Genomic DNA, 8,179 nt, shown 5'->3' on the forward strand with positions numbered 1-8,179 from the left:
AGCTGGACACCTCTCTGTTACTCTGTTTACTCATTGGCGGTTTTAAAACCTTCGAGTGGTATTTGTTGTCAACAACTTACAGTCTAATTTGGTTGCATATATATTTGTACATATTCCAAAGCATCCGGTTGCCTTTGCCATCTCCTATTCACTCTGCAAAACCCTTCACAGAAGGCTCGGCTTTCCTCTATCTTTTGGAGTCATTTATATTTTACGGCACTCTCTTTACCAGGCATGTCAATGTGTGAGTTACAAGCAAAGCCTCTCAGAGGCAAAATTTGGAACAACGATCAGTTTAGGGAATCATGTAACAGTAAACTTCTCTTTCAACAAATCAGGAAGTCCCAGAGCAACAACCTTGAAGCTCCTCATTTTGTCTGAGAAGCTCCAGGGGCCCCTCTGGCTCCGGGCGGCCACACAGAGGCGCGTCAAACACAGACACCCATCCCTTAGCCTGGCTGCTGAGGCCCAGACCTCTTCAGAACAGACAATGAGGCTTCATTCTAGTTGTGCGGGAATGTGCCTGGACAATGATGACATTTCCTTTAAAAAGTGTTGGTTTTTTTTCCCCTCTTTCTTTTCTAGTGGCTTAATGCAGGTTATGATATAAAAGAGAAGCGTGGAATAAAACTTTCAAAAAAAATCTGACTCCCTCTTCATAAAGTCATACAGGCTTGGCTTGGCCTTGATGAATTCAGCACTTTAAAGGGTATGTCAACACAATAAATTTTATGCCCTCGATAAAGCTTGTGAGTGAGCTCAGTGAGAAATTCCAAGGTCTGGGAAAGCAATTAACGTTTGAAATATATATTGAGTTGTTTACTGCGACAGTTTGTGTGGCCACAGAGAGGGATGTCACAAGGGGAAAATTTCCCCTGGAAATGCTAGGTTTGCTTTTCAAATAACATTGACATGCCAGATTGCTCCCTGAACACAGGGATGTGAGAAACGGCTACCAGTGAAATCCAGGCCTCCAGTCGCATCACGCCACTCTTGCTTTCCACTCCGACTGGCAATCACCTCCTGGAGGGCATGTGTTGTCAATGTTTTAGCAACTTAATTTCCTTGGACCATTTGAATCACTGTTTGTTGAAGTTCTGTATGTTTTTTGAATTGGTTTGATTTGAGTCCAAACCCCAGACCTACCTCTTAGTAAATGCGTGACTTCATACGAGCCATATCGCTTTTCTGGACTTCATTTTCTGCTGTGAGAATTGAACGAGGCAACGTGTTATAAAATACTCTGTTAATTACGATGTGGTTTATAATTTGGGAAATCGCCATTACTTCTTTGTGTAGCATTAACAATCTTTTTCTGAGGATGGCACTAATACACAGAATGTGGGAAAATAAAAAAAATGTGAGCTCTGTGTATTAGTATTGTTGGGTGAATGCTGCTTGACAAACAACCTCAGAAACTCATTGGTTTATAGAATATTGATTAATTACATATTGTGTTTACCTTTTTTTTTCTTTTTTTTTTGAGTCTGTGGCTTGGCTGGATAGAATTTAGGATGCAAATAGAGTTTAGTTTTATTGTATGTGTATTGCCTGGGCCATGCCCTTTCATGGCCAATGATAGCAGTGCAAGAAAGGTGATCAGAAACACAGGGTGTCTTTTAAGTCCCAGGCTCTAAGCTCATACACTGTCACATTTGCTCTCATGTCCGTGGCCAAAGCCAGTCACATACCAACCCAACATCAATGGGGCTGGGAAGTATACTCCAATGACAGTGATCCATGGCAAGACAGAAGGGAGACTTAGGGTAAAATAATTCTACCATACAATATTTATATAAGTAGAAAGAAAAAATCTGAGGTCACTATGTAAACAAAAGCACCTAAGAAACATACAGTTTTCTTTTTTTTATATTTCAACTTCAAACAATTTAAATCAACTCCCTACAACCCAAATGAGGACCGAAGGTGGTTGTTTTTCCTGTGTTTGACAAAATCATAGATTCTAGGCCCATCAGTGACTCATTTATCCTTTCAGGAAGTCATGTACTTATTATTCAAGGTCTCCGAAAACTCTCTGGTGGACTGTGAAACCTCTGTTTTATTGGTTCATCTTCAAATGTCGATGACCAGTCAAGATAATAAAAGAGTTAAATGTTTACTCATCTACTGAGATCAAGGGATGCTGGGGTGCACGGGAGACCAGGAGTCGGGAAGATACCAGGTCTCGTGCTAGCCCTGGTACTAAATTGGGACACATCGATGACATGCTCGGGATAATGTATGAGAAAAGCAGCTGGGGAGTCTCCGGGGCAAGTCAGTGAATGATTGCTGACCATTCTCAGTCATCGCCCAGTGCAGGAGTCAGTGTCTAAGTAAGCATTCTTTCCGACTGCAGTCTAGCTATTTTGCCTAAAAGCTGGCAGATGTGACTTGCCCCAGGGTGTGAGCAATTTCAGGAAGATGTTTTAAGTGTAGTGTTTAAAAAATCCATAACAATCATGCAAGGGTTTTTAAAGTTCATGTAACAATTTCATTGCTTGTGTCTCATTAAATATTTCTATTTTTTCTCATTGTTGATGCAGTAATTTCATTTCCAAGGAAATAATCAGAGATGAGGAAAGAGGTTTATATACAGAAATGTACAAAATTTGTGGACCTTTTAAAAAATTAAAGTGAAAAATTGGGCAGACCCTAAATGTTTAAGAATAAGGGATTGATTGGGTAAATTGTTGTAAACCTGCTTAATGGACTATAATACAGATGTTAAAATAATGGTTTAAACAATTTTAATGACTCTTAAACAATTTTAAGGACATTCCCACAATGTGATACTAGATGAAACATGTAAAATAAGGAAACCATATATTGCATAACCATCAATTATTTAAAAGCACACATAATAATATTTTAAGGAAATTCAGAAAGATGTGAATAGTGGTGATCTCAGGATTGTGAGGTTGTTGGTGCTTTGCATTCCCTTCTTATATTTTTCTTTATTTTCTGGTTTTGACAACATATCTTTTAATCTTTCATATATATTAAAGTGATACATAGACATAGTAAAAAATAAAAATAAAAAATATTAAAAAGCCTATAGTGAAGTAGACCAAGTCTAGCTCCCCATAAATAACTGTTTATGCTTTTTCAGCTATTTTTTTGTGTTTTCTTCCATTTGTCTATATAATATGCTTATACCTCTATTGCTGGAATCATGAGTTTCAGGAATTCCTTATTGGCTTCTGATTATGATGGTTGAGGGGTTAGCTTAATTCTTTAATTTTTAATTTTTTTTTAATCTTCATTTGAGGATACTTTTTTTGTTGCTTTTCAGAGAGTGGAAGAGAGAGACAGGGAGTGAGAAACATCGATGTGAGAGAGACACATTGCTTCATTGCTTCCTGCACCCACCCGGACCAGGGCAGGGATTGAGCCTGCAACTGAGATGTGCCCTTGGCCAGAATTGAACCTGGATTCTTCAGTCCGAAGGTAGATGCTCTAACCACTGAGCCAAACCGGCTAGGGCAAGGAGGGTTAGCTCTCTTTCATCAGCTTCCCCAATTTCTTTTCCCATCCTTCATGATCTCAATTTACTATGTCTCAATTTAATTATATCAAAATACTTGGTTAAATGAGTAATGTTTACATATTTATGACTGTGTAAATATTGTTCATGGCTGAACTATGTTTAGTTTCCTCTAAATGTATACCTTTTTTTTTCTTTTTCTGAATTCCCTAACTACTCTGCTAAATCCTGATCAACAATTTTCCAAATGTACAAACACAGTCCCAGACATTCTGTATGTTCTATTCTTTTCCTCTGATGACATCTCCTTGACCACTCTTATCAGATTGTTTGCTCTTTAAGTCTGTAGTTCATATTGATTGGGACTTACCATCACTGGTCTGCCTTGTTGGATTCTTCAGATCTTGTTTCTCCCTCGTTCTTTCTTTACTCCTTCCTGGTGGGGCACATCCATTCAGATGCTTCCCAAGAAAGAGTGAATGGGAGATAAATATTTGGGGTCCTTTCATATCTAAAATGTTTTTATTGTAGACTCCCATTTAATTGATAGTTTAGCTGGATATAGAATTTTCCCTCAGACGTTTCAAAAACTTTCCATCTCCTAGCAGCACTCACTGTTGCTGTTCAAAGTGATGAGCTATGGGTCCTGAGCCATCAGGATGCAGGGTGAATGGAACAGAGGTGAACAGAAGGAGCCTGGACCAATAATCTAGCTAGAAGGAATTATGAGTAGATACAGAAAAAAAACCCATAAAAAGTGACAGAGGTCAAACACCAATTGATTGTTAAGGATGAAAGAATCAGCCAGGGACTGCTGTGAAGTAGGCAAGAAATGTAGCTCAGAGATGTCAGCTTGGGCCTGCCTCATAGTTCTTGCTTGCTGGGTTCAGAGTTTAGGGTGTCAGAGGTGCCAAAAGTTCCAGGGAGCAAGACTGAGTTGAACTCTGTTCCAAGGAGGCACTTCAGGCTCAAGTATATGCTCTTTGTTGGGCACAGGTTTATCCTGTACTGACAGCTCCCAGAAGGAAGTCAGAAGCCTGAAACTACTTCTGATTAAGACAGACATGCAGAGTTCTTGGGACCCAAGCAGAGGCCCAGAACTTGTGGGTGTTTTTTTAAATCCTCACCCAAGGACATTTTTTTTCATTGTTTTTTAAGAGAGAGCGGGAGAGAGAGAGAGAGAAACATTGATGTGAGAAAGACACCTGGACTGGTTTCTTCCCACATGCTCTCTAACAAGGTACGCACCCTTGGCTGGGATCGAACCTGGGACACTTCAGTCCACAGGCCAACTCTCTAACCACTGAGCCAAACTGGTGAGGGCCCAGAACTTGGTTTTGATTAAGGCATTATAAAAGCACTCTATATCCCTCACTCTTTCCAACAACTTCTCCTTGAATCCCAGGTGGAGAAAAAACACTGGTTTTAGATACAAGGCTTCCTGTTGCCTCCAGATCAGCTCACACCCTGCAGCCAGTGTCTGTAAAAGAATGAAGTCAGCTCGGCAGGGCTGCCAGTGGCAAAGGTTATACACACCCAGAAATCACCATTGTGATTTCCATTTAAGCAGTGGTGGCCCCAGAGCTTGTCTGTCTGGCCTTATTCTCACAGTGACACATGGGAGAGACACAGCTGTAAATAGGTTCGGGTCTGAGGTCACACTTAGTTTTCATACTGAAAGTGATTTTGGTGGAAAGGAAACAGCTTAAAACCTCCTGGCGCTCTTACTGTCTTCCAACAGCCTCAACCAGACCTGCAGGAAATCCAGTCCCCCTTTTAAAACACTGACCTTCTTTCACATTAGTTTTCCCAGAAGTTCAAACAAGGAATCAATGGGGAAAGCAAATGATTTGAGATCACAGTTGAACAGTGGGCAGGTTTTCAAAGTGTTTTATCTTCTTGCAACAGTGGATGTGCTTGACAAGAGTTAGCAGTTGTCTGCCAGGGAGGATTTCAAGCTCAAGAACTCAGCACTTCTGTCTTTCTAGGGTTTGATTTACTCTAACACATAGATTTTTTTTTTTGCCAAGGTCATTGCCACTCTTTAGAAGACGATGAGATGATACAGGGCTTACGGCAAGCTTGCAAATAAGTTACCGGCCCGCAGGACAATTTTTTTCTATAACCAATCCCATTTAAAAAAGACAACAAGTCCAATGAAGCAGCATTTCTTTGTTCCCTTAATGTGATGCTCAGTTGTCATGAGGGACTTTAGGATCACACATTTTAATTCTATTAAGTCCCTGTTATAGGCTAAGTTACTGAGAGGGTAATCAAGAGTTCCTAAGACCGCCTCCGACGCTAAAAATTTATGGGTGAGAGAATAAAGCTAGAAGAACAGAATAGAAAATATGACTTAGTGTGTCTACTACTACTACTGTTGTTACTGTTATTGCTGCCACTACTGCTACTGCTGCTGCTGCTTTACTGCCAGGAGCCCTAGGACTGCCACTCCCACTGTTACGACTGTTACTACTGCTACGACTCTATTACCACCACTACTATTACTACTACTACTGTCTCTATTGCCACCACTACTATTGTTACTCTCATGATTGCTGATATTAGTACAATTATTTTACTATAATCGTACTATGACGATCACGACCACTGTTCTTACTGATATTACTATTATACGACTCTTAATCTGTCTACTCTTGCTGCTGGTGCTGCTATTACTACTTCCACCACCACTATTGCTCCTGCCACTACGATTGCTACTACGATTGTTACTACTACTGCTTTTGCTACCGTTTTCCTATTATAAGTCCTATGACTATTGTCACCGCTATTACTACTATTATTACTCCTTTACGACTTCGGCTGCTGTGGTTACTATCGCCGTTACTATGACTATCGCTCCTCTCCCGCGGCTATTGCCATTATTACGACTGTAACAGCTGCTCCTCTTGCGACTGCTGTGACTACTGCTGATGCTATTATGGCCAGCAGCTCTGTTTTTGTTTTCAGCACCTTCTACGTGCCTACCAATTTATACATATGATGTTGCTTCCTACTCCCCAAACCTACCGATGTAGGAAATACTGACCCCATCTTACCGATGAAGATCTTGAGACGCAAAGAGATTGAGGTCAATTGTCCAAGATCACCCAGAGCGAGCGGCAGCACTGGGGTTGAAGCCAGATCTCTTTGACTTCATTTATTTATTTATTTATTTTTAAATATATCTTTATTGATGTCAGAGAGAAGAAAGGAGAGGGAGAGAGAGACAGAAATATCAGTGATGAGAGAGTCATTGATCGGCTGCCTCCTGCATGCCCCAGACTGGGGATGGAGCCCGCAACCCGGGCATGTGCCCTGACCGGGAATCGAACCCCCATTGCCTAGATCCTAGGTCGATGCTCAACCGCTGAGCCACGCCCGGCCGGGTGACTTTATTTCTTAACCAGAATACTCCACTAAACAGGACAAACCAAAAAAAGGCAGTAACAGAAGTTTCACCTGGCTGATGGTTGTAACTCCCACGTGAGAGGACATGAGGTCCCGCAGGAGACTCCTGCTATAAAGGCGTGGGCCCAGGGAAAGCCTTCCCTTCCAAGGCCCCCCTGGCTTTCTCGCTCCGTCTCCCTTCCTCTCTCGCACACACGCGCGCTCAGAAATACACGCAGGGCATCCTGGATTGAGCACACCGTTTCACTTCGCTGACCTATTTTCGTTTAAAAGGGAAATGAGCTGATGCCCTAGATTTGGGAGAAGACTGACACGTCTCCGTTTATCTTTCTGCTCACTGTTCTTATTCCAAACCCCGAACTCAAGTTGACAGTTTTTCTTAGTAATGGGCTTGGGTAAAGGCAACCTGAGGGCTTGCATCTGCCTTTCCCTTCCTCTCTCCCTATCCTCATTTCAACATTTACACACAACCCATTTGCTGACAAACAGAGCCCATAAAGGGGAGCTTTGTTAATTATTTCATTTGATAAACAGGACTGAGCACCAAATAATAGTGGCTAATACTTACTGCGCTCTTACCACGCGTGCCTTACATGGCTAATGTCATCTCGTCCTCACGAAAGCCCTAGGAGATGGTATCATGATCACCCCTCCAGAGAGGACAGAGAATAAAAAGCTCAGCTTCAGGAACTCGCCCAAGGTCACTGGGCTTTACTGAGCATAACTAGGACTTCAGTATGTTGTGAAAATAATTTGGTGGGGAGTTCCGTGTGTGTATGGGAGAGAATACACAATAAAATTTAACTTTTCACTTCAAAGTTGCTTGAAACCCAATTATGATGAAAGATGGGGACACATGTAGACAAAAGCTTGACCTGAGGACAAGGGTGTGGGCTAGGAGCTGGGGTGGGAGGCAGAAAACGGGCTGAGACTTGGCTGCATATGAAACGAACTGGCTTTGAGCTCCCAGCTTGTATTGTGGGTCCCAGTGTCGGGAGGCTGCTGACTCGTCCGGGGGCCGAAACAGGCGGACCAGAGGGTTAGCTGAGGACTGTGTGCAGGCTGCTGCTCAGACAGGGCTTTAAGGAGGCCATCTCCATGCCTCTCCTTAGGAGCTCTTTCTCTTCTTTATGATAGAAGTGTTCCTGTGCACTGTCACCAAAGGAGAAGTCACAGGCATCAGTGTGTTGTCCTAACCCGGAGGCCTTGGGGCCCCAGCCCTGGGAAGAGCCAGTCTTCAGGAAGGAGGCACTCAGAGAGACCATTGAGCTACGTCAAATCACA

The sequence above is a fragment of the Miniopterus natalensis genome, chromosome 3 (assembly GCF_054644295.1).
Source record: "Miniopterus natalensis isolate mMinNat1 chromosome 3, mMinNat1.hap1, whole genome shotgun sequence".
NCBI lineage: Eukaryota > Metazoa > Chordata > Mammalia > Chiroptera > Miniopteridae > Miniopterus > Miniopterus natalensis.